Raw genomic sequence first — 26,179 nt, 5'->3', positions numbered from 1 at the left:
GCGAGAGAGAGAGAGAGAAAGAAAGAAAAAGATAGAGAGAGAGAAAGAGAGAGCCAGAAAAAGAGAGAGAGAGAGCCAGAATAAGAGAGAAAGAAAGAGAGACAGAAATAGAGAGAGAGAGAAAATGAAAGCCAGAAAAAGAGAGAACGGAAGAGAGACAGAAATAGAGAGAGAGAGAAAATGAAAGCCAGAAAAAGAGAGAACGGGAGAGAGAGAGAGAGAGAGAGAGAGAGAGAGAGAGAGAGAGAGAGAGAGAGAGAGAGAGAGAGAGAGAGAGAGAGAGAGAGAGAGAGAGAGAGAGAGAGAGAGAGAGAGAGAGAGAGAGAGAGAGAGAGAGAGAGAGAGAGAGAGAGAGAGAGAGAGAGAGAGAGAGAGAGAGAGAGAGAGAAAGAGAGAGCCAGAAAAAGAGAGAAAGAAAGAGAGACAGAAATAGAGAGAGAGAGAGAGAAAGATACAGAGAGAGAAAGATAGAGAGAAAGAAAGAGAGACAGAAATAGAGAGAGAGAGAGAGAAAATGAAAGCCAGAAAAAGAGAGAGAGAGAGAGAGAGAGAGAGAGAGAGAGAGAGAGAGAGAGAGAGAGAGAGAGAGAGAGAGAGAGAGAGAGAGAGAGAGAGAGAGAGAGAGAGAGAGAGAGAGAGAGAGAGAGAGAGAGAGAGAGAGAAAGAAAGAGAGACAGAAATAGAGAGAGAGAGAGAGAGAAAATGAAAGCCAGAAAAAGAGAGAACGGAAGAGAGACACAAATAGAGAGAGAGAGAGAGAGAGAGAGAGAGAGAGAGAGAGAGAGAGAGAGAGAGAGAGAGAGAGAGAGAGAGAGAGAGAGAGAGAGAGGAGAGAGAGAAAGAGAGAGCCTGAAAAAGAGAGAAAGAGAGAAAGAGAGAGAGAGAGAAAGAGAGAGCCAGAAAAAGAGAGAAAGAAAGAGAGACAGAAATAGAGAGAGAGAGAGAGAAAATGAAAGCCAGAAAAAGAGAGAGAGAGAGAGAGAGAGAGAGAGAGAGAGAGAGAGAGAGAGAGAGAGAGAGAGAACGTAGATACAGATAACAGATGCAGTACTCATTTAACTGTAAAATTATTTGCGAAGAGTTGGCGGATTGTCCTCCCGGGCGAGCCCAATCCTGAGCGTTTGCATCGTAGGAGTTAAAAATCACGCAGTTAAAGGATAATTAACGATGCACAGACTAAACCATATATATTATCTTGTTATCATTCATCTCGTGAACGTCAAGCACATCAGATAACTACAACAAAGGCAACTGTTCGTTCAGGTGCGTTGGGCAATTATACCTTTTACCAGCAGTCCCGACTTGGGAGTAAAGTAGGGTGTAGCCAAGAACAACTTGCCAGCGACTCGCCGCAGGATAGGCTGTTCTATCGAGTGCTCCGTCAGACGCCGGCAAGTCATTCTTGGCTGCACTCTACTCACTCCCTTCTTCTTCTTCCTTAGAGCAGCTTCTAATTCGTGAAGGGCTAAACAGAGAAGCGCCGATCCTGGTGTGTTCTTCTCGTTACTCCGACCCCTTGTATTTATTGGCCGAGTAGAATCAAGAGGAAGTTTACCAAAGCCCTGTGATTTGTGGTTTATGACATTAGGTCCAAATAAGATGACCAAATGAGTAAAAAATTCCCAAGTTGACGGTCAAGAGGGTACTACGCTGTCAATCGGATCAGTCTTTCGAGGCTGGAGGAGTTTGTAATATATCGGACCCACAGAAATAAACTTGCGAAGTTTGGCGAAACGAGCATATCTTCGTTTGATCTGCTGTTTGAACAATAGTTTTGGAGTAATAATTCGGCCAAGTGGGTGGTCATTTGGATGCTATTCAGCGATTTACATTTTGATTTCGTGGGCCGGTTGAAAGAGATGGATGAATAAAATATATCTAAAGAGAGAAAAAAGTGACGTCCAAAGTGTATGTTGCTTAATTATGGCACGTTCGGTCTGTTCAAAAAACTTTCTGACGCCTTGGCAGTTGGCTTTAGAAAGAAAGAGAGGACGACATACAGACCACCTAGCCCTCTAAATAGGAAAGAAAGGAGTATTCACTTGAATTAGGGCCCCTTAAACAACGATCTACGCGTGAATTGTGTTACGTTGTTGGAAGTGACGTCTCTATTGAATGTTGCACAACTGTGGCACGCTCGTTCTCGAACAAGGTACATTGGAATCTGTTGCGTTGCGTTGAGGATTGGCTTCAGCTCCGCATTATCTGGCATGAGCATGGGTTGAAAGCGATGAATGAGAGAAAGAGGAAGGCCCAGCTAATAAGAAACAATGGGCTGTAATTTGAAAGGGGGCCCCTTGAAAATTTATGCACGCGCGAATCGTAGCATGCTGTTGAAAGTGACATCCCAAGTGCATGTTTCTGAATTCTGGCACGTTCATTCTTAAGAAATTACATTTCTAGCAAGGACTCCATTCGAATTGATCGAATGACTCGATCAAACACGAGTGACTTCAATTTGAACAGATCCAATCTGTTAATCGAACAAGAATTTGGCATGAAATCGATCGAAAATTTATTCGATATACGTAATTAAAGTCGAACAATACCAGAAAATCAACTCTCTCTCTCTCTCTCCTGCTCTCTCACTTTCTCCCTCGCTCATTGACTTTCTATGTGTCAATCTTCCTTGAACTCTCAAGAGACACCTCAAGAACAAGAACAAGAACAAGAACAAGAACAAGAACAAGAACAAGAACAAGAACAAGAACAAGAACAAGAACAAGAACAAGAACAAGAACAAGAACAAGAACAAGAACAAGAACAAGAACAAGAACAAGAACAAGAACAAGAACAAGAACAAGAACACGAACAAGAACAAGAACAAGAACAAGAACAAGAACAAGAACAAGAACAAGAACAAGAACAAGAACAAGAACAAGAACAAGAACAAGAACAAGAACAAGAACAAGAACAAGAACAAGAACAAGAACAAGAACAAGAACAAGAACAATAACAAGGACAAGGACAAGAACAAGAACAAGAACAAGAACAAGAACAAGAACAAGAACAAGAACAAGAACAAGAACAAGAACAAGAACAAGATTAAGAACACGAACAAGAACAAGAACAAGAACAAGAACAAGAACAAGAACAAGAACAAGAACAAGAACAAGAACAAGAACAAGAACAAGAACAAGAACAAGAACAAGAACAAGAACAAGAACAAGAACAAGAACAAGAACAAGAACAAGAACAAGAACATGAACAAGAACAAGAACAAGAACAAGAACAAGAACAAGAACAAGAACAAGAACAAGAACAAGAACAAGAACAAGAACAAGAACAAGAACAAGAACAAGAACAAGAACAAAGATAGAAGAGAGGGAAGAGAGAGAAACAAGAGAGGTAGATGAAGTCTTAATTAGATCATTGAAAATTGCAAGACATTTTGTTAACATTGGTTATTATTTATATTACCATATAGTAGTTGTGAATATTTGTTTGTTACGAACGTTTAAATCCTGGCCGTTATAATTGTTATAACAGCTAGAATGATTTAAATAAGTCTACGTGTAATCCTATTCTAGATTGAATCCTACACGTCTATGTTTGAACTTACATTTAAAGCCTATCCATCTGTTTCTCTTAGCGAGTATAGGGTATGTATTTGAGTCTTACTAGTCTACTCTTATTAAAACTCCTATTGGAGAATTTGGTCTTGACGTGGAGCCCTTTGCTGATGTGGCGTGCCAAGTTGTTCACTCCCATTTTCGTCTTCTTCTTCTTTATCATTAACACTATGTCTCTCTCCCTAATTCTTTCATCTCTCTCTATCGTATTCTACTGCTCGCTTTCTCTCTCTCTCCCTCTCTCGGTTTCTCTTCTCTTTCTCTCGTTCTCTCTCGCTCACTCTCTGTCTACCCGTTCTCTCTAGCTTTCATTCTGTCTTTCCCTCTCTCTTTCTCTGTCTCTATCTCGTTCTATCTTCCCTTTCTCTCGTTCTCTATCGCTCGCTTTCTTTCTCTCTCTCTCTCTCTCATTCCCTCTTCCCTTTCTCTCATTCTCTCTCGTTCTCTCTCTGTCTCTCTCATTCTCTCTAGCTCATATTCTTCTGTCTCTCTCCCTCTCTCGTTCTCACGCTTGGTTTGTCGATCTCTCGTTTAATCGCTCGCTCACTGACTCTCTCTCATTCTGTCGCTCGCCCTCTGTCTCTCGCTCTCTTCCTCTCTCTTGCTCCCTTCTTCCTTTCTCTGTCTCATTCATTCTCTTGAACTTGACATAAGATTAGACTAGTAGTAAATGAACACCTACCTATACAGTATTATAATGCAAGCACGTAGACAGTACGATTTGTTCATCCCAGGATGAAAAAATTGTCCTGTCTGCGGTATCGGACGAAGACGGGTGTTGGAGTATATGTCTCTTCTTCCCTTAATGGGCCTACTCTTGGCCCACATTCTATCCCTTCTCTCTTCTCTTATATAAGTTGTATGAGGACGTCATATCAACACAATATAGAACCCTACGTTCTATTTGTCATTCTCTCTCTATCGCGCCATTCTCTTTCTATCTTCCTTCCTCTCTTTTTGCTCTCTACATGGTATCAGAGCTCCTCCTTGATGGCGATCTATCCTGACAGTGATCTATCAGCGGCGCTTCTTCTTGACGGCGGCTATCCTTGACGGCGGCGATCCTTGACGGCGTCTTCTTTGGCGGAAAAAAGCTCCTTGGGGCAATTTCCAGCTGTATTTATCCATCATCCAGCGGCGCTTCTTCCAGGCAGCGCAGATCTTCATCAGACGGCGACCTCTCTCCAGCAAACCCATCATCAAGCGGAGGATCCTATCCAGGTGGCATCTCTCTCCGGTAGTGTCTTTACAGGCGGCGTTCCTATCTCCTCCAAAGCTGTCGCTATCACCTATTACCTCTCTCATGGCAGACGAAGCAGAGTCTTCCATCCAAACAGCTCCCCGCGGCCCAACTCCTGTGAGACACTCAATCATGATGGCTCTCATACGTCTGGCATATATGTTCGACGGAATAAATTATAGTTCGTGGTCGAATGCATTCTTGGAATTCTTGAATGCTCATTGACTTCGACATTACCTGATGGATCCTCCACCGAACGAGTCAGATTCAACCTATGTCGAGTGGAGTTACCTTGAATCGGATGTGTACATGGCTGTGTTAGAGCGTCGACAGCAAGATCATCCAACCTATCAGTCGGACTCACCCAGCTCGTGCTTTATGCCAATGACTAGCGACGATGTACGCCAACAAGAGTAATGTCAGAAAGACTGTTTGTCTATACGAGGATCTACTTGCATGCAAGTAGGGTTCTCGCTCACTCCAGGAATATTGTGGTGCAATGGAGTACATCATTACCGATATAGCACTGTATCAGCCTCTATCTATTGATTGCGACACATTGGCTTGATCTTGAGACGAGCTTCAAGCTGGTGCATTCCTGAGTGGGCTGAAGCGTGAGCTCGCCTATATGATACGCGGACAGGTTCTTGCTGGTTCTCAGGTGATGCCCACCGAGGAGATCTTTTCTGCGGTACTCCGGGCTCATGATAGTGTGCCTACCTTATCACCTACACCTTTGGCCGACTTCTCTACCCTAGCTGCATCTAGCGGATCTGGAGGTCCCCCGAAAGCCCTTGGGCAAGGGGCCTACCTCTAGAAAGCCCCAGAATCCCTTCCCTCCATGCAACTATTATAGGAAGCTGATGCATCCCTTTGAGAAGTGTTGGAAGGAATTCAGGAAACCTGCATGGGTACTCGCCCCCTATGGAGGAAAAATCCGTACCGGCCGCATCGAACACTTCAATTCCTTCTATGATGTCCACTATGTGAGATACCACCTCATCTGCTGCAGGCTTCCAAGTCTCGGTCTCACATGCAGAGCTTGCATATCTCTAGGCTTCCCGCGCATCCTCTCTGCACACTTCGTCGGCTTCTCTCGACACCAATCTAGCTTCCTATGCTGAAGGAAGCTCATCCACTCCAGGTATGTCTGCCCTCTCAGCTTCTAATATGATTTGGATAATTGACTCAAGAGCTTTGGCTCATATGACGGGTACCTTCTCCATCTTAAACCCTTATTCCCCTAACACCTCACACCCTGATGTCTACATCGTTGATGGTCGCTCGTGTCCTGTAAAGGGGTCAGGAACCACTCCGACAACATCTTCCCTAGTCCTCCACAATGTCCTTCACATCCCCGGTTTTCCCACAAACCTGCTTTCCATCTGTGCCATCACCAAAGTCCTTAACTGTGGTGTTTTCTTCTATCCTTATCATTGCATCTTCTAGGATCTTCGTGCGGGGCAGAGGATTGGACTGGGCCGTGAGAATGGACAAGGAATCTATGAGCTCATGTCTACTTCACCATCAGCTGGACCACTTGCTCTGTTTTCACTTTCTACTTCCAAATGTTCTTCCGAAGACCCTGATAACTTGCAAATTAACATGATTAATTAATGAATTTTATATTATATTTATGTGTTTTAATGACTATATTTCCATGTTATCATATTAAAATAAAGATAGATCATTTAACCTTTCATTTTATTATTAATTCTGATTTTATATCATTTTTATGGAATTTAACTTCATTTCAGTGAAGAAATATTTTTTACAGGGTTTTAAATACTTGGCTAAAGGTTGGTAAGTGTTTCCATGATTTTTCTGGAATTTTCCATATTTTTATATAATTTTTTGACCATTATATAGCCAAGAAATGATTTTTACATATTTAAATAACACATATATTATTTAGTTGGCATTTATAATATATTTAAATATTTACTAAGGAGTATCCACGTCATTCCCCCGGGCGAATAAATGGATATATTTATTTAAATAAGAATAAAGAGAGAGAGAGAATGAGTGGTTATTATTATATAATAAATAGAGAGAAGAGAGAGAGAAGAATAGTCAACATAAGCGGCTATGATTTAAAATACATAAAAGAGAGAAGAGAGAGAGAAGAATAGTCAACATAAGTGGCTATGATTTAAAATATTTAAAGAGAGAAGAGAGAGAAGAATAGCGGCTTATGATTTAAAATAAAAGAGAGAAGAATGGTCAAAGATTACGGCTAAGAGAATAAAAAAATATATATATTTTTTTTAAAAAGACCTTTTGTCCTTTTCTTTTGTTTTTATTATTTCAGGGTGATGTGGAGAATTCCTAGCCGTTCAAATGACGAAATCACTTGCCAATGATTGCGGGCGGACGACGCGCACAACAACGTGTTAGGGCGTGATCCGAGAAAGCGGAAAACGAGAAATAATCATGCTAGCCAATCAAAACGCGCCATTTCCAAGCTTATTGGAGGAGAGTTAAATAAATCCAACGGCTCAGATTTTTTCTCACTAAAACCTTGATATCTTGAGATCTACATGTCCGATTGGGCTGAAATTTTGAGGGTAGGTTTGTCTTTTCCCCCTCTACAATCCAGACGGTTGGATCTTTAAATGGAGGTCTGGAAAAGGGCGAAAATCACTTTTTGGAGGCTCTCCCCAAGCAATTGGCCAGGAAGGACACAGGAGGCATTCTGGAAGTCGTCAGATCTGGATCTCCTTATCAAATTTGTAAGTTTCTGAATTGTATTTGATCATCTTCTAGAACGATTCAGCATGTAGCATGGGCGAAATGTACATGCCCTAGATTCATATTTTGAATGCATCAGCACTTCTTTTTGATTTGGATTCGAGATCTGAGTTTTGATAATTAATTCTTAATCATTTTAGGACATTTCTGCTTCATTACATTTTTAATTTAGGGTCGAAATTGGGGCTTTCCCCAATTTCTTCACTTTCTCTCTCTAGGTTAATTTGATTTGTTTCTCTCTCTAGATTTTGGTTTTAGTTTTCAGGAATTTAAATATATAAAAAACCCAAAAATAAAATTTGAACCGAAAATTCATCCATTTTGAACTCCAATTCAAAGATCACTTTCTTGATTATTAAATTCCCAATTTTAATTCTGAAAATTATTATAAATTTTATTAAATTGGGAAATTAATAATTTATATTTTTATGAGCTTAAAATAATAATTTATATTTTTATGAGCTTAAAATAATAATAATATTATTATCTGGAATTATTTGACCGAAATCAAAATTAAGTTTTACTGAATTTTGATTATTTTAAGAATATTATTTAATATTAATTGAATTAAATATTGCAGAATTCAAAATTACTTGACTTGATTCATAAAAATTGTTTGAAAATTCTGAATTGTTGCCTCCTTGCGGATCGACCCCTTGCTTGCTCTATATTCTTATTTAGTAATTAAGGGAATTATAAATTTATTGCATAAGTCTAAAAAGCGCAACGACCACGTAATTTTACGTGATTTTTCGGCTTATCAGACCCTTTTTCATGCCATTGTCAGTTGGGACATCCAAGTTTTGCAAAACTTAAAGAAGCTTTACCATGGATTAATGTGTGTTCTTTTAAATGTGAATCATATGAATTAGTTAAACATCATCAATCATCATATCCTGCATGCACCAGCATACCTTCCGCTCGACATTCCAAACTCGCTCTGCGTGGTCTCAAGGGTGTCTTCGTTGGCTATTCTAAGACTCAGAAAGGTTATCGGGCCTACTTTCCCTCTACACATCGCTACATCACATCTACCGATGTCACTTTTCATGAGGATGTCCCATACTTCACACCATCACCCGTTGTTCCGTCACCCGTCTCTGTAACTTCTTCTAACACTCGAGGCCCTCTTCTCACTCCGCTTCCCTCGGCTTCCATTACTGAATCTGCTACTGCTCTCTCTTCTTCCACCGTCCTAGCTGAATCTTCCTCTGATCTCGACTTTCCACCACTCTTCGCACCTTCTCCTGCTCTTGAGCCCGTCATCCCTACCTCTCCTCTACCTGTCAATCCATCCGTCGACTTTGAATCCTCATCCCCCGCACCTCCCTCACCGGTACCTGCCTCTTCTCCCTTGAACCTTGACCTTCCTATTGCCTTTCAAAAAGGCACACGTCACTGTACTCAACATCCTATTAGCCATCATGTTTCCTCTGCTCATCTCTCCCCTTCCTATCGCACCTTTGCCCTTTCACTTATCACTGGGTCAATTCCCAAATCCTATTTTGAAGCTTTGCAAGTACCAGAGTGGAAGGCGACTATGGATGTAGAATATGCTGCATTTCTTCAGTGAGACGCGTGGCAGCTGGTGCCTCGCTCGTCCGACACCAATGTTGTCTCCTATAAGTGCGTGTACTCCCTCAAGTACAATCCTGATGGTACTATTGCCCGGTACAAGGTGCTTGTCGTGGCTCGCCGCTTCTCCCAGGCCTATGGTCTTGACTATACTGAGACTTTCTCTCTAGTGGCCCGGGTCCTCTCGGTGGCACTCATCAGGCATGGTCTCTTGATCAGCTCGATGCCTCAAATGTCTTCCTTTATGGTGACTTAGTAGAACAAGTTTATTTGGAGCGACCTCTTGGGTATGTTGCTCAGAGGAAGTCTTCTATAGTTTGTCCCCTCAAAAAGACAATATATGGCTTGAAGCAAAGCCCTCATGCCTGGTTTCACAAGTTCTCCACATTGTTGTTTGCTTATGGCTTTGTCTCCACTATCTCTGATACCTCAGTTATTTGCAAGCGGACTCCTATGGGGTGCGTTGTGATGGCTGTCTATGTTGATGATATAATTCTTACTAGCAGTGACGAGGCCTAGATTGCTGCGACCAAGGCTTATCTTTGTCAGCATTTTGTAACGCGCAATCTCTCCCCACCATGGTACTTCATTGGCCTTGAAATTGCTTACCACCCTGACCACATGGTTTTATGCTAGTGGAAGTATGCTTTGGATCTCTTGAAAGAAACGGGTATGCTCGGATGTAAGCACGTGGCTTCTCCTATGGAGGCAAACATTGATTGGTGGGATAAGGCAACAAAATTATTGGAGGACCCAGGCCAGTATCGTTGTCTAGTTGGTAAGCTTCTCTATCTGACTATGACACACCCTTAAATTCCATATATAGTGAGTGTATTGAGTCAATTCATGCAAGCTCCTCATGTGGTACATCTTGATGGTGTATATCGTGTTCTTGCCTACATCAAGCGAGCCCCTGCAAAAGGTCTATTGTACCGAAGGCATGGCCATCTACACGTTGAGGCTTATTCCGATGCATGATACACTAGTGATAAGGAGGATCGCAAGTCTCATGGTGGTTATTCCACTTATGTTGGGGGTAATCTGGTCACATGGACATCACAGAAACAATCTGTGGTTTCCCATTCTGGTGCCGAGTCAGAGTACAGGGCCATGGCGGACATGACATCGGAAATTCTCTAGTTGAGATCCCTTCTCACTGAACTCGGTCTTCTGCCTCCCTTGCTTATGAAGATGTATTGTGATAATGAAGCCGCCACCTTCATCACCAACAACGACACTTTTCACAAGAGGACCAAGCATATCGAGATTGATTGCCACTTGATTCGATAGTACGTCATAAATGGTACTATCCGTACTCCTCATGTTCTTTCAGCACATCAACTCGCAGATATCCTTAGGAAGGCACTTGCTGGGATAACGTATGAGACTATTGGTGGCAAGCTGGGCATGTTTAATTTCCATGCTCCAGCTTGAGGGGGAGTGTTGGAGTATATGTCTCTTCTTCCCTTAATGGGCCTACTCTTGGCCCACATTCTATCCCTTCTCTCTTCCCTTATATAAGGTGTATGAGGACGTCATATCTGTCGATGGACTGTAAGGGAAGGACATTTTTTTTTGTTTCTCTCTCTAAGTGTCTCTCTCTCTGTTTCTATATTATTCTCTCTGTCTCCCTATAGAGCTATTTTTTTCTGTCCTTGAGTCTATCTCTCTCTCTCTCTCTCTCTCTTTCTCCTTTTTCTCTGTATCTCTGTGGCTGTATCCCTCTTTTTTTCTCTCTGAGTATCTCTCTGTATCTCTTTTTTTTCTCTCTGAGTCTCTGTCTATATATACATATTTATATCTCTATATACTCTTATTTCTGTATCTATATAATGGTTTTGCATTCATCTATAATGATATAATGTTCTACATTAAGAAAAAAATGGATCATTTCCTATAGTCAAGGCGGAGCAAGACTTGGCCAGCTTCCAACAGCAGTCGCCGGGGGAGTGGACTTCGACAATGAGAATGCAAGGAAGAGGGCCGATGGCGGTGCAGTGGAGGGTGTGGTGGAGGGGCAAGGGCAGGAAGGCGAAGTAGTATTGACCTAACGCAGGAGCAGGGAGTCGTAGCCTCACAAGGAGATGAAAAACTCTTGACTCATGACCTCCTTTTTTCATCCCGGACAGGGGACGAGATGAGTATAACTTGGACGCGATGAATTGGGTTGAGTGGGGATGCAGATAAACTGTATTAACCTTGGACGAACCCCTGAACGAGATGAGCCGGGTGAAGCTCAAAAATATGGGACATCAGACTGGACGATCTTCGTCCCCTCTATCCACCGTCGACGTCACGGACAATGCAAAACTATACTTTGGATTCTCTCTTGCCCCCTCTCTCTGTCTATCTTCATTGGCCTATCTCTCTCTCATTCTTGTTTGTAGTGCATGCATTAAGAAAGGGTTCTCTATCACATCTCTTCATTCCACCTGGAGGATTAGGGGAAGAATGGGACATTGGTCTCTAGACGGGATGGTTTTTTTCCATGGGTCCAAAAAATTTACCTGTTATTGGGCCTTGGATTGTGTGGCCGGGGGGTCGAGCCTGAGTTGAAAAACCAAGCGGGATTAGAGAGCGTGTGATGAAAAGCCAAGTAGGAAACTGAGAAGAAAAGCTGAGTGGGAGCCGAACGTTCATAAGGATGACCTATTTTGTGTCTCAGACGTCAAAGGAGACAACAAGGTCTTTAATGGGATGGTTCAGGGATGGTTTGCTGGTTCTCTATCTAGTTTTGTCTCTTTTTTTCTCTATTGCTCGTTCTCTTTCTAGTTCTTTCTCCTGCTCTGTCTCTCTCAGTCATACTCTCTCGCTCTAGTTCACGTTCTCTATTGCTCTCTGTGTCTTTCTCTCTTTGCGTCACTCTCTCCTTGGGCCTTTTTATTTATAATAAATAATCATGTTATTATAAATTCAAACAATTCAATCATCGAATCCAAACAGGGAAGTTAGGAAAAACTTGGTTCCACTAATTTGATTTGAAGGTTGGGCAGATCATTAAATATGATCTGAACTAAATGGGTTAAACTGAGTCCAGATAAAGATTTGGATTCGATCGATTGAGCGCGCTATCCATCAGATCAAATACCTAATCGCTATTTGTAAGGCATTGGCACTTCGCGAAATAATGAAAGAGAGAAAGGGAGAACGATAAACGGACTACTTGACCATCAAAGTAGGAGAAAAAGGAGTATCACTTGAAACGGGGCGCCATAAATAATCATGCACGCATGAATTGTGTTATATTGTAGAAAGTCATGTCCTGTTGGGGATTTGACAGCTTCCCCCCACCGCGGAAATGCGAGAGAGGGGGGGCTTGACCAGACAAAGCCATTCTCTAACAGAGGGCATGGGAATCGAGGCGCACCCTCCTTATCTTGTCCCTATGTGAGAAAATGGCCCATTTTGGGCCCATTTCCCTGTTATTTAAAGGGGTGTTCATCCCTCTTTAACCCTAATCCAAATTTGTAGTGAAGTGGTTTTTGTGTTTATTCTTCTTGTCTCTTCCTCTCTTTTCCTCTCTCTCCCCCTTGGTTTGTCTTCATCACTCCTTGGTGATTACTCCCTTGGCTTGGGACTTGAAGAAGGAGCTGTTCTACTGCACCACACGAGAAGCTAGTGCCCTGCACCAAGAGCCTTGGACGTTTACATCATGCCAGTGACGTGACAAGGTTCTTCTTATCTGTTTCTATACGGCCACATATTTATATTGTCTGAGTTGATTCCGCATTTCGACCGTAGCATCTTGGGGTTTGGATTTATTTCATCCAGTTTTTGTTTCTACAACACGTCCCAAGTGCACGTTCCAGAATTGTGGCACATTCCTTCTTGAACAAACTGCATTTGAATTCCGTCGGTAGTCAGTGTATTCTCAGCCTTATCTACCCGCGCATGCGTACAAGACTATTTATCCCGAGGATTTGACTCATATTTTTGTAAGATATTGGGAGCACCTCATGATTTCATATGTAGATGCACCACACAATACATGAAAAATATGAACCATGGCCTATGTGCAGCCAGGACCCTTCCAGAGACCATTTTTTGCCCTACCTAATGGTGATGCAGCTTACTCTGAAATTTCCATTGAACTACTTATGTTGCTTACAGTAGAGACAATTTTTGAAATTCCAAAGAGACTTTTCTTCCTTTACTTCATATCTGGACTGCCAAGATGTTCACGGACAAGTATCATAAGCTCCCGAGAAATTGCTGGCCGAGGGAAATAAACAATGTAAAGTGAGTCTACCTTGAGGGGAATTTCTTCATACCTTAACTTTCTCCCTTGTTGAGTTCTTTTAAGCCCTTCACATCCTTGACCTCTAGATGTATCCATACGGTCACCGGGCGGTAGGATCTCTTCCCTTTTCCAATTCTTCTAAGATATTTGGTTGATCTTTACACCATCAAGGGGTTCTAGTAGAATAAGTGCAGAATGGAAGAAAGAAGAAAGGGGTGGGGGGCCCTTTGAGTGATGGTACATAGGTTTAGATGTCATTGTATATTATTGATTGAATATATTTTTTCATGAAATATATCCAAGTTTAAGAATTTAAAATCTACTTTGAGTGTTCTTATTAATAAATATCATATGTATTTTTCTTAAAACCATCCCCTCATTATTTAGAAATACAATAGAATTATTATGAACTACACTTTCTTGTGTAGTGTATCTTGTCAAGGCCCTTCTACTGAAGGTCGTTAAGTTTGTTCAGCTGAAATCGAGGGCTCAGGATCATACTCTTGAACTGAAGTTACACTTGGCCGAACATAATGGATGACTAAATTATTATCATTGTCTTCACAAATGACTGAAAGGGTATCTTTCTCGTTATTGCTGAAAGGAAATTTAGACACTCATCTCCTCTTGCAAACTCTATGTTATAAAAAAAAATGGAAATTTCCTGTCCCAAAAATTACTTTAGTGGTGGGATCTTTTTTTTAACGCCCTACATGTTCTACATTATAAAAAAAGCACCAAATGGTCATTCTGGGGTCAATTGTTTTCATCAGAGATGTAAGGTCCCATTTCTTCATGATAAAGCCAAATGTAAAATTTTTAGGGTTCCTATATGTTAAGAGCTCATGAGGTATCTCCATTGTTCCCTTTGTTAACAATGAGTGAGAATGCTGTCATGTTTAGTATTTTCCTGAAGGTTTTTTCTATAAATTATTATGGAATTATCATCTCTTTCAGTTTGCAAAGTGTTCATGTTTGTGTTCGGATGCATCATTCATGTTTAGGTAATCTAAAATGCTGTATTGAGGAATGATAAGCCAAAAAATGGTATAATTAAACATAAATTTAACCCTGTCATTAGTGTTTAGGCTTATACTTTAAAATTTGTGATTTCCTTTACAAAAATGTAGCAAGTATAGGTTGAGGAAGGGGCCTATTTCCAAGGAGGCAACTGAGTATCAACTTGTAAATATTTTTTCTTTTTATTGATTAAAAGGTTTGAATATAAAGAAAGATGCAAAGTTTGTCATATGCTTTCTCGTTAATAATTTCCAGAATACAAGGAGAATTTCATAGGTTTCTATTGATAAGTCATAGAATTTCAGCAATGATATTTGAGATCATAACTCAAATTTCAAACCAAAACTATATAATAATCAAATATATATGTTCAATGTTCTTACATATATACATTATATAAATAGATAAATGTTTTTTTAACTTCAAGAAACGTTCATAAAATCAAATTCAAGGTCAAAATCAGTGAACATTTTATGAATTTTTAAGAATAAATATTATAGATAGAGTATTTAATTTTAAAACAATCCAATATTTGTTCTAGCGACAGAGAGTAGAGGTAGTGATATAAGTGAGAAAGTAGTAAAATTAGAAGAAATGAATATTTTTACTGGATTCTAAATTGATCTTCAAATCTAACATGGTAAATGTGTTAAACAACATAACATAATGCTGTCCTACTATAAGTCTATTGATCTTGACTGAAAAATAAAGTGATCTTAACCTGCAAACAAAATCATCCTAGTGAATAAATATATTCCCCATGCCTTGGAATTTTGGAAACACTCAAGAAGGAACCAAAATATGAAGAAGAAACGTAAAAAATCAGGCCAACAACAAAGAGAAATTTTGACTCAAGAAGCTTGATGTGTCGTTCCTGACCAACTATGGTTGGGGTATGCTTGAGGTGGTTTAGCCCGTTTCCTCAGTTCATTTAAATACTAATACATATGGATCAAAATAGGGAAAAATTACAAAACTACCCTGCAAATTTCAGGTTGATCTAACGGTTGGATGTCCAGATATCACAGTTTGAAAATTGTTGATTTCTACTGCTCAGATTTCTTTATTTTCGTTTTCCTCCATCTGCCTCTAGCGCTTTTTGGGTTTCCACTTCGTAAATTAGCAAGAAATACACGAAAAATAATCTCCTCCATTGGTCATTCCCCTCTCTTTAGATCACATGAAATAGATTTAAATACATGAGTAACAAGGCAAAAAGAGGATAAATTAAAATTTGTGCGCCCACATGTTACCTGTGCTGAAATCAAGGTTATCAAATAACAAGGGAGAGATAGAGAATATACTTGATCCATGGGTGCAGTTGCATCATGCCCTCTTTTTCTTGTTACTGGTCAAGCCATAAATTATAAAAAGACAAGTTTGTTACTTGTTTAATGATTTCCTGTGTTCTAAAAGTGCATGCATTTATTGCAAAAAAGGGAGTCCTTTTTTGTCATTGGGCCATGTAAGCTATTTTGCCTTTTTATTTAAATGCAATTAAAGAATCTCTCACTCCCTCTCTGCCATGTGTCCTGCAAATCCGAAAAGAACCACTAATTAGCTCATAATTGGTTATTTTAACTTTTCAAATTGCAGATCAAAACTGACATGATGCGCAATAACAAACTAAATTCAAGGATTATAAACAAACTTGATCATGACATGTGGACTCACATTTTACTCTTGGAGGCCTCACCGATTGAGAACACCTAGGAGGCTTTGCCGATTGAGAACACCTTTGTCTTTAGAGGCTTTGCCAATTGAGAACCCCTTAGAGAGGCTTTGCCGATTGAGAACACCTCGAGTAAAAAATGTATTAGATGTCTGATTAAATAAAAAACAGCTATTCGGTAGTTCCTAGAATTTGTTTTGGCTTCATTATAATGTCAGAAAAATTGGAAAAAAATACCAACGAATTTTGGAAAATCATAATTGACCTCATTATAACATGCAAATATGGAAAATATGACTAAAATATTTATTTAATATGCATGAGTTTTCTAAGTTGTTTTGCATGTTATCAAGTTACCATACTACACTACTGTACTGGCGTACCATAAAGTCCCGGACTATTTTCACCTGAACCACAGTATCTGTTGCATCATGGTTTGATTGGCTTTAATCAATTTTTTGGGCTGGTTATAAATTTTGACTTTATGTTTCAAAAACATGACCAATGATTCTCATTTCTAGTGAGTAATATATTGGTGGTATGGTAAACAATCACTAATGAATTTGACTAAGGTACCTTGAGCATTTTGTCTTGCATACAAAATAATCTACAAAATCTTTACAAATAAATTATAAGACATAAAGCTCAGTTTGATCCTCTTTTCCTTTGTGTTTTTGTATTCCCTTAATACATTTCACACAGTTGTCAATTAATTTCTCATTAAAGGGATCTCAAATTTTACGAGACACTATGAAATGTAGTTCACATTTTTTAACTTCCTCTTTGCACATCATGTATTCGTTTACAATATTTAGTTCATGAGACAATTATATTATATCGAGGTTTCTATCATTTAATGTAGAACATGTGAACATTATAAATAATTCAGAAAAGGAAGAAAATTAATTTTTTTGAAGTAGATAAATATAATCAAAATTTTCCAACTAGAAATTGAAGCACAAATTTATCTGAAGGCTGTTACAGTAAAAGTATCCATACAGTCTAGATGCTGCACTTACTTTAATTGCAACCTAAAAGTATCTCTTGGCTCCTTTTCAGTTAAATCATTATTCATTGTGTAGATAAAATGTTCATCATCACTTGGCTTCTAAGAATGGAGGCAACCACATATGTAAAGGACAGGAATTGTAGATGTAAAATCTACCCACTATGTATCCAAGGGTAAAGATGAGGGATAAAATAAAAAAAAGGTGCATAAATTAGCTTTCCTTTATTTTCTCTTCAAGCAGGATACTTTGGATTGGGTTCGCTTCTTCTCTGTTGGAAGAATTGATACTCTTTTGCTTCCTCAAGTTCATCCAAGATTATGATCTAGTAGTAGCATACATTAGCTTGCACCAAATTATCAATTTATGACCAAATTATCACTTTCTCTTCTTTCAAACTGTATATTTATAATTATTGAGCACATTATAAGATGAAATAAACAATTTATATTCAACCATAAATGCCAACATAACCTGATAAAATTTTCCAGGAGTAGTCTAACTTCTTCGTTGCAGTCTATTTTCTCAGAAGGTCAAATTGATATGATATTGGAACAATACCCTGTCATGTGATCAAACAAAAAAAATGTTATTTTTTATTCTTACATAGTGGTTCCATCATATTTAAGTGGTTTTATAGGTCTGATGACATAAGCAAGAGATTTCTCTAAAGCATTTAAATTAATTAGATTGAAAATAAAAATCTTATTCCCCTGAATAACATATAATCTTTCATGATGATACATATTAAGACAAACTAACTCATAATGAACAAAATTTTGAGCAAAGTTTACACGCACTTGAATCCATTGAGTGCAACATTTAGTGTAATTGAACTCTTCTTGCAATTACTAACATACACAATATGTTCTCATCAACTATCAACTTTACCCTTAAAGTGACTCGCTAATAAAAAGAAAATACAGAATATGTATCATGTGCACACAACCTCCTTCAGCATATGTGCGTTTATGTGTTACATAGTACCCGCATTAGGAACTTATACATCCATCATCTAGAAACAAATTTACATTCGAGACACCAGTTTGGCAGTATGCTGGTTTCATCCAATAGTTTTAATCTAAGACACTAAAATAAATTAAAAATCATTTGGATGAATTTTTTTCTCATGCATATGCCTTGTGAGTATAGTTTATAATGCTTGTCATATTTTTTATATGAAAAATATGAGATCAAAATATAATATAACATATTTTTTATTTATGCAAAAAATATTTTAATGGGCTTAATAGCCATTTGGAAACTATAAAGGTGGAATAGCTCACATTCATATGATGGATGAGAAACCATTTTCAGATATTTTCTGATTGTGGCTTTCACTAAGTCAGCTTGCTGATGAGAGCTGTCCAAATGAGGCACTTTAAATGCTGACATACCTGTTGATCCCCCTTGTAATCAAGAGTGACCCACATAGGTCTGTCCAGGCATGTGTCTCTGGAATAAAAAGCTCAAGGCCTGTGATCACCACAAATGGGCTGTTTTTTACCTATCCCAATGCGCTGGCCCAGATCTACAATATGCACTAGGCCATTCATCCCAACAACTGGTTCAATCATTAAGTGTTTAAGGCGGATAGGGGCCACTAAAGAAGGTATAAAAGAAGTGATTGAAAATGCCAAATATCATCGCAAACATCCTTAGACTTCAGAAACTATTTCTCTGACATAATATAATGTTAATGGTTAAGAAAATTCCAAATGAATCTTTTGCAGTGATTTATTCTTTTAAAGAAAATATGGAACTACTCCCTCTCATCGGTATTCTCATAACCACAAAAAATCATGAACTATTTTCTGTATCTATATTGCCTTCATTGCTTGTAAATAAGATATTCAATATTTATTATTAAAAAAATTATATCTTCAGTGAGTTTTCAAACAGGAAGATAGCCTCAACACCATATTTTAGATTTTTATGTCCTATGAACTATTAGACATCTAAAGTAAATTAAAGAGTAACTTGAGGATTGTGCATATCATTTTTTACTTGTATCCATATTATTATTATATCAAAACAACTAGGTGGATAGAAAATATTCATATAGAAGCGAAATTTGGTAAGATTTAGCAATAGTTATTGCACTGCACATAATTAACGATTAGATTAGTAAAATCTATAATAAAAATATAAATAAATATCCTTAAGAAAATATATCCAAAACATTGATAATTGTGTAAAATACATGCTCCTATGCCTGGTATTTTCCTCCCCAAAGTATCATTCACTAGCCCTATGACATTCTCTAGGAGTTGGAACTTTTTGGATAAAATCTATTTTCATCGGATTCTAGCTGAGCTTACATTTTATGAGTTAAGTTTTGATAATCTGATTTTGATTCATTATTCCTATTTAAATGTCCTTTATTTTAAAAAAACTATTGTCTATAGACTCATGTATGGGAAAAAAGCTTCAATGCAACTGAAATATATGAAATCTGTGCATGTCAATTTATTAATATTTATATGCATTTCAAATCAATCAAGTAATATATCAACAAAGTTTATGCAAATTAATGATCATTGAAAAAAATTCAATCCAGATAAATCTTAGCTTGATTGCTATTGATAAAAAATTCAATAATTAAAAAATGGAGCTCTCTATATTTTCTTGTTATGTTTTAAGATATTATGCGATATATTAACTTATGAAGTTTATATATTAAGGTTATATCGCAATATCAAATACATTTAGTAATAAAATACTCTACAATTATAGGTACCAAAGTACTTCTTGTAAATATATCCAAATTTAGATTTAATTAATTTCATTCGTGAATATAAATAATGAACTCTCGGACTTTATAAAATATAGACGACTGAGTTCTAATTTCAAAAGTCATTTTCAAGTTATTTCTCAAACAAAGTTTTGATGCCACAATTTCTATACAAAATCAACTACCCAATACTAAGCAGGTTCATTAAACATTGCTTTTTTGCATTACTCAGAATTCAGCCCGAACTGTTTGATAAATTCCTATGCGTTATGCACTCGTTTGCGACTTTGTTTTTAACTACTCACAAGTTTGAAAATCTCTTTTTTTTTAAGCTGGGTTAGCTCGGAGCTCCCTTTCCATTTTTTCCCAGCTCCCTGAATACCATGTTCAACTTGCATGTGTTTAGTATATAGCTAGTATTCCTTCTAAGCCAGAAACAGTCGCTTATTTTGATGTCTTTTGGGTACAGCTGAAGTAGAACTTAGTGATTGGTCTACTACTTAGCATTATCTCTCCTGACTTTTGAGTTTAGCTATGATATATTATATACTCATAAACGGACGTGAATATTGTGCTTTAATTGAAGGTGCCACTTTTGGAGTATTTACGAGCAGGAGGGAAGACGTAACATATAAAAGTTCTGTCGCTACGTTATCCAGTGGATTTCTTGAAGAAAGTTATGCATAAAATAAATGAAATAAACTAATATTGAAGATAAGGTGCAAGTTTTCTTTATGATATTGTGAATTCAATAGTTTCAAGAATCCCCTATAAGAGTTTGTCTTGTCTCATATCTAGAATTGCCATATTCTGGCACAACCTGGAGCTACTTTACCATCTTCTGAATTCAATGGTTTCAATAAATCCCCTACAACATATTGTCTTGGTCCCGATACAGAACTACCCTGAACTGGTGTAGCTATATGGAAAACTATATCATTTATTAATATCTGTTGACTTTATATACCATTTAGTTGGAAATAATGGATTAACACTACGCACCTTTGCTATTTCAAAATCTTGTAATGGAAACAGTGACCTTAGTTTCCATCTCCATATTTGGGCCCAAGAGCTCTTTGAGATTTTACTCATTGGTGTCAATTTGGGGGTCTGTGGACTTTGTATGCTCTCAATGGGGCTTTAGGGTTAATTTTGTTTGTGTTACGTCAATTTGAACCTGCTGGATCTATTCAACGGTAACCTTTTAACAAAATTACCTTTTTTTTCGTCCAATTGCAGTTTTCATTCGTGTATTCTTGATGTATCAATTAAGCCAGTCTGGTTGGTTCTTTGCACCTTGTTTTTGTGTAGCAGCTATATCTAGATTCATCATGTTTGATAATAGGTTGTTGAATCAATTTAATAACATGGGAGTTGCTGGAGTATTACGTGATGCTTTGCTGTGCACTATTCATGGTATTGTACAAAATACTTCATTTGTGGATGCTGATGGTGCAAATACATTCCATGATTTTAACTTAAGCTGAAGAGATTTAAAGATTACTGCTAACTGCTTCTCGGCCCAAATCTTTGGGGTTGTTTTTTCCAATAAACATTGATATTTCTATACGTTACTTATAACGGTAATTGGTTTATGGATGAGTCCTCTTGGTTTTGAACGTATGTGCCTATGACTTTGTTTCCCAAGAAATCCATGCCGCAGAAGATCCTGAATTTGAGACTTTATACACAAAAAAATTCTATTAAAGGAAGATATTTATATTTTGATGGCATCTTAGAATCAGCCTTATGAAAATCTTATATTCCTTGAGGAGGTTCTACCACGCGGAAATGCTCTTTAATGGAACTTAAGCATTAGCTGGTTGTGAGTAAGAAACCCAGACAACATTGCCAAGTTGATGAAGACAGATTGCATATTTAATTTTAATGTCGTTGTAATTTTATTTGCCTAAATCAAATAAATTTGATAAAACATACAAAAATTGCTCAGATGTATAGTAAGAGTAAGCTCATCTCTAGATGGACTGGCATTTAGCTGTGAATTTAATAATCGAGTTGTAGTCAAGGAGGAGTTACAATAGGAATAAAGATAGTGAATATAGTAAAAGATAAGTAATTATTAGTTAGAGGATATTATCTAATGGATTAAATGATTTAAGATAGTATTCAATAATAGTAAATAGTAATTGATAATAAATAAAGAATATAATGTAGCACTGATATCATTTTATAGATACTAGAGATGACGAAGAAGTAGGATATTGGATGTTATACTTAAGGATGATATTTGTATATGTAGTAGAAGAAGTAGAGAACACTAGTAAGACCGATAGAATAATTAAATAATATTAATAGGATATAGAGATTATGATACAAGATATTAAGATTTTAGTTAGATAGGGAACAAGAGTTTTAGGGTAATAAGATGTAAGAAGTTAGTTAATAGAAATCTTTGGTTTAATCAGAGGTAAGAAGATGACTAAAGGAGGGAGGAAGTGTTACTTGGGATAAGAAAGTAAGAAATTATATATTTATTAAGGTGTAAATTAATGGGATAGAAAAATTATTATTTATCCTATGAGTTTAAATTTAAGGAAGTTGGCTACGAGAGTGGGGATTATCTAGTTTATAATATAGATAGAGAGAGATTAAAAATATTAAGAATGAATATATATGATTCATAGACCAATTATAACAGTAGAATATCACTTATATAGGTGTAGTATTTATTCAATAGTTATATATATTTTTATGTATTTTTTTTGGCAGAAAAAATATTATTTATCTATGAGTTTAATTTTAAGGAAGTTGGCTAAGAGAGTCGGGATTATCTAGTTTATAATCTAATTCATTATGAAGGTGTTCAACAGAATACCCGCACGAGGCCAAAAGACAGGAATGGATTCACTCTCTATATATTTTATAAGGAAAACAGTGGGAAAGAACTTAGATAAGCAATGAATATTCTTGAATACACACCAGGTGTTTGATGAAATTCCACAACAAAACTGATTCATGAAAATCAAATGAAATCAAACTTCTCTTCTATTCAAATCAGAATTAATCACTAGGATGGTGTTCATCAACTAGTTTTCTACCAGATCAAGTAGGGATCCTACCAGATCCTCCCTGATTCGAAGAGAAACGGGTGGTTGTGCTGGTCGTCGCTGCCTAACCTTGGTTTCAGTCTTCCTAGCTCTTCTCCTTCCTGGTGGCACAATTCCTCATTTCTCTAGAGTCTTTCTGGCACCGTCCTGAGTGATTGGATTTGTCAGCGAAGTGTCACTCTCCCCCTATTCCATGCTACACAGCTAGAAGGGTTCTTTGCCTTTGCTTTTTCTGGATCAGAAGATAAGTTTTCATCCTTCAGAATCTTGCTTTAAGGGGGTCGAGAGGGGTTCTCTCAGTCCTCCAAGGGGTCAGATTTGATCCAACCGCTCCCTGGGGATTGAATTTGTTTCCCATCTAGCTACTTTAAGTTTGGGGTAGGTCTAGGAGGAGAAGTTAGAGATGCTTTTCTATACTTTGTGTCTAGAGTACTTCTCTTAACTTCATCTGCAGTCTTAGGTTTTGGCAGTATTTATCATGCATTTTGGGGACCTGAACTCTTGAAAGAATATTTTCCATTTTTGGTTATGTAAGGAATGATAAAAATAAAATGACCACAAATTTAGGTATTCACTTTATTTTGTTAGGTCTAGGTGATTTTTTTAGTACTCAAAGCTGTCTATTTTGGTAGTGTATATAACATCAGGACTCTAGCTGGAGGAGATGTATGAAAAATTACCAACTTGATGATTAGCTCATGTGGTATATTTGGTTATTTACTATACCATCCTTTTGGAGGAGAAGGTTGAATTTTTAGTGTGGACAATTTAGAAGATATAATTGGTGGGCATGCATGGTTAGGTTTCACTAGTATACTTAATGGAAGTTGGCATATCTTAACCAACCATTTTGGATGGGCTCCCCGTGCCTTTGTCTCATCTTGAGAGGCTTACATTTCTTAAAGTTTTGCTGAAACATTTATCCTATGGGCTCTTAGAAAATAGCTTGATCTCTATCTCAGGTTGTATTATTATGTATATGATAAGTTAAATCATCATACATAAAATATTAGCTTGCCTTTATAAAATATATTTTTTTCTATTTCATTTACTCATTTAAATAAAATTAACTTCCCTAGTCTTTCAGCTTTGATGAAATTACAGTGGATATCTAAATCCCAAGAAATAATAACAAAAAATTCATCTCAGGATTCAGCATTATCCAAATATATTTGTAGTTTTTTCCTTTCTATTTTTTACACACAATTTGTACATTCAAAAAAAAGTATAATTTATGAAAGCTTTAACTATATATTAGGAACCCATCAAATTCGTGAATTGTTTTTAATGTGTTAGCTCAAAGAAAATAATTTCTTTAATTCTTCAAAAATACATGCGATGAAAAAAATGTGCAAGTATTTATGGATGAAAATAATTGATTTTCCTACCCTGAATACTCTATCATTTTATGTTTCATAAATTTTCATGGTAAAAGTTTCACTTATTTTCCACATTATTATTGAAGATGTTGGTAGTCACAGTGACATCCCAAAGGATGAACGCATAGCTAGAGAATTAAAGAAGATACAAATAAATTAATGTTTTGAACTTTTTGAAGGAGAGAGAAAGTGACCCCATGTGTTATGCCATAAAAACAACCTCCAAAATTGCAACTTTCGTAGAACCTACTAATATTCATGATAGAAACAATATTAAAAAATGGAAGCAAAGCATGCTGAATGGGGTGTCAAACTTCAACTATATGCATAAAATGAACAAAGCCCTTACTAATTCTATGCATTTCAAAAATGACTTGGAATGATTTGACAAAGCATATCATAATTCAAAGATTGTTTAGGCATTTTCCCATATTTTAGAACGTTTTGATCAAAGTCAGACTGCAGTTAACAACTGAATATAAAATTTAACAACTAAGGAAAACATAAAATTTCATGGATTTTCATCCATACAGTAATTTATGGATTCTAATTAAGTAAAATTTTTTTGAATATTAAGTTCTGTTAAATTTTATAGTAGAAAACACTTATCCTATAAATCAAATGACTTGCATAAAGTTGATGTCCATTGATATACATTGTTAAATTAGTAAGTTTGACATTCAGGCATTAGTTACAATTTATGAAATAAACCAAAACTTAATTTTTAATTGCACAACAATTGACATTTCCATGGGTGCATGAAAATAGTTGTCTCAAAGTCAGTGCATGCCTACATGCCAATCATTGGATAAGTTGAAATGAGAGTTCACAATAACAAAAAATTCTGATATAGATCATTTGAAATGTTTATCAGTGAAATGTTTATCGTTAAAAAATATTTAAATAAATCAAAATCATTTACTCTATATTTCATAAAAGTATGATAACCAGATTAACCAATTTTCCCTATATAGTTTCTAAAATGAAATACTTTAAAGATTTATATCCATTAAGAAAGTTAGCCACTTAATTATCATGAGGTCAATTGTGCCCTTTTTGTCTTTAATGGATTTATTTTAATGAATAAAACATTGATGGAGTAAGGGTTTTATGGCATAATGTATGATATAGATTTTATTCACAGAGTGAAATAAATATAAATCAAAACAGAGCCCAATAATATTGATGATCAATCATCCTATGAGAAATCAAACATCCATGATTTTGGTTCTTGAAATGAGCTTTTACATTCCACACAAATTAACTCTCTTTGTTGTATAACTGATATGTTGTCCAAACAAACTAGGGTGATATTCTAATCATTACCATTGCATTGGTTTGGAGGGAACCCCAGGAGAGAGAGAATGCAGGTAATGAAAAAAACTCTTGTACGGTTGAATTTGGTTTCACCCTCTAGTCTTTGTACCAGTCAAGAGTTAATGAAAACATAACTATTTATTGGGTAACCCAAAGATTTTTCTATATCCAACATATTTTTTCACTAATCTATATGCATTTATCCCAATCGATTCAATGAGTTGGCAACGTGAGAGGTTGCAAGGTACACCACATATCCACGAAAAAAAAGTAATTCATCAAATATTTGTGTCATAAGTTGCCTTTTACACATAATAGTTCATTGGCAGAACTCTCTATATTTTACTTGGGTCATGGTAAGTTTGAAAACCCTAATCCATGAAACTTGTAAGTACTACTGTATTTAAGAAATCATTGGAGTACTCTTTCGAGTTTCCATTATTGGCCCAGGAATTTATCACATCAGCTTCAAGAAATCAGTCTCCCCTTACAGAGAGAGTATAAAATTCCCTCTTCAATACACAAAAACATTTGTGTAGTTGTTGCTTCATTTCAACTATTTTTTTTTTGTAATCTGAAACATTAGCAGTTCTAGGCCCAAGTC

General features: G+C 36.9%; 2 pseudogenes; both read left to right on the top strand.

The window, feature by feature from the left end:
- Window positions 1-10,329: 10,329 nt before the first annotated feature.
- LOC144701933 (photosystem II D2 protein-like) lies at window positions 10,330-21,613 on the top strand (annotated as a pseudogene).
- Window positions 21,614-22,014: 401 nt separating this feature from the next.
- LOC144701932 (photosystem II CP43 reaction center protein pseudogene) lies at window positions 22,015-25,957 on the top strand (annotated as a pseudogene).
- Window positions 25,958-26,179: the final 222 nt, after the last annotated feature.

This window comes from Wolffia australiana, chromosome 4 (assembly GCF_029677425.1).
Source record: "Wolffia australiana isolate 7733 chromosome 4, ASM2967742v1".
In the NCBI taxonomy this organism is placed as follows: Eukaryota; Viridiplantae; Streptophyta; class Magnoliopsida; order Alismatales; family Araceae; genus Wolffia; species Wolffia australiana.
This window is presented reverse-complemented; position numbering and strand designations above follow the sequence as displayed.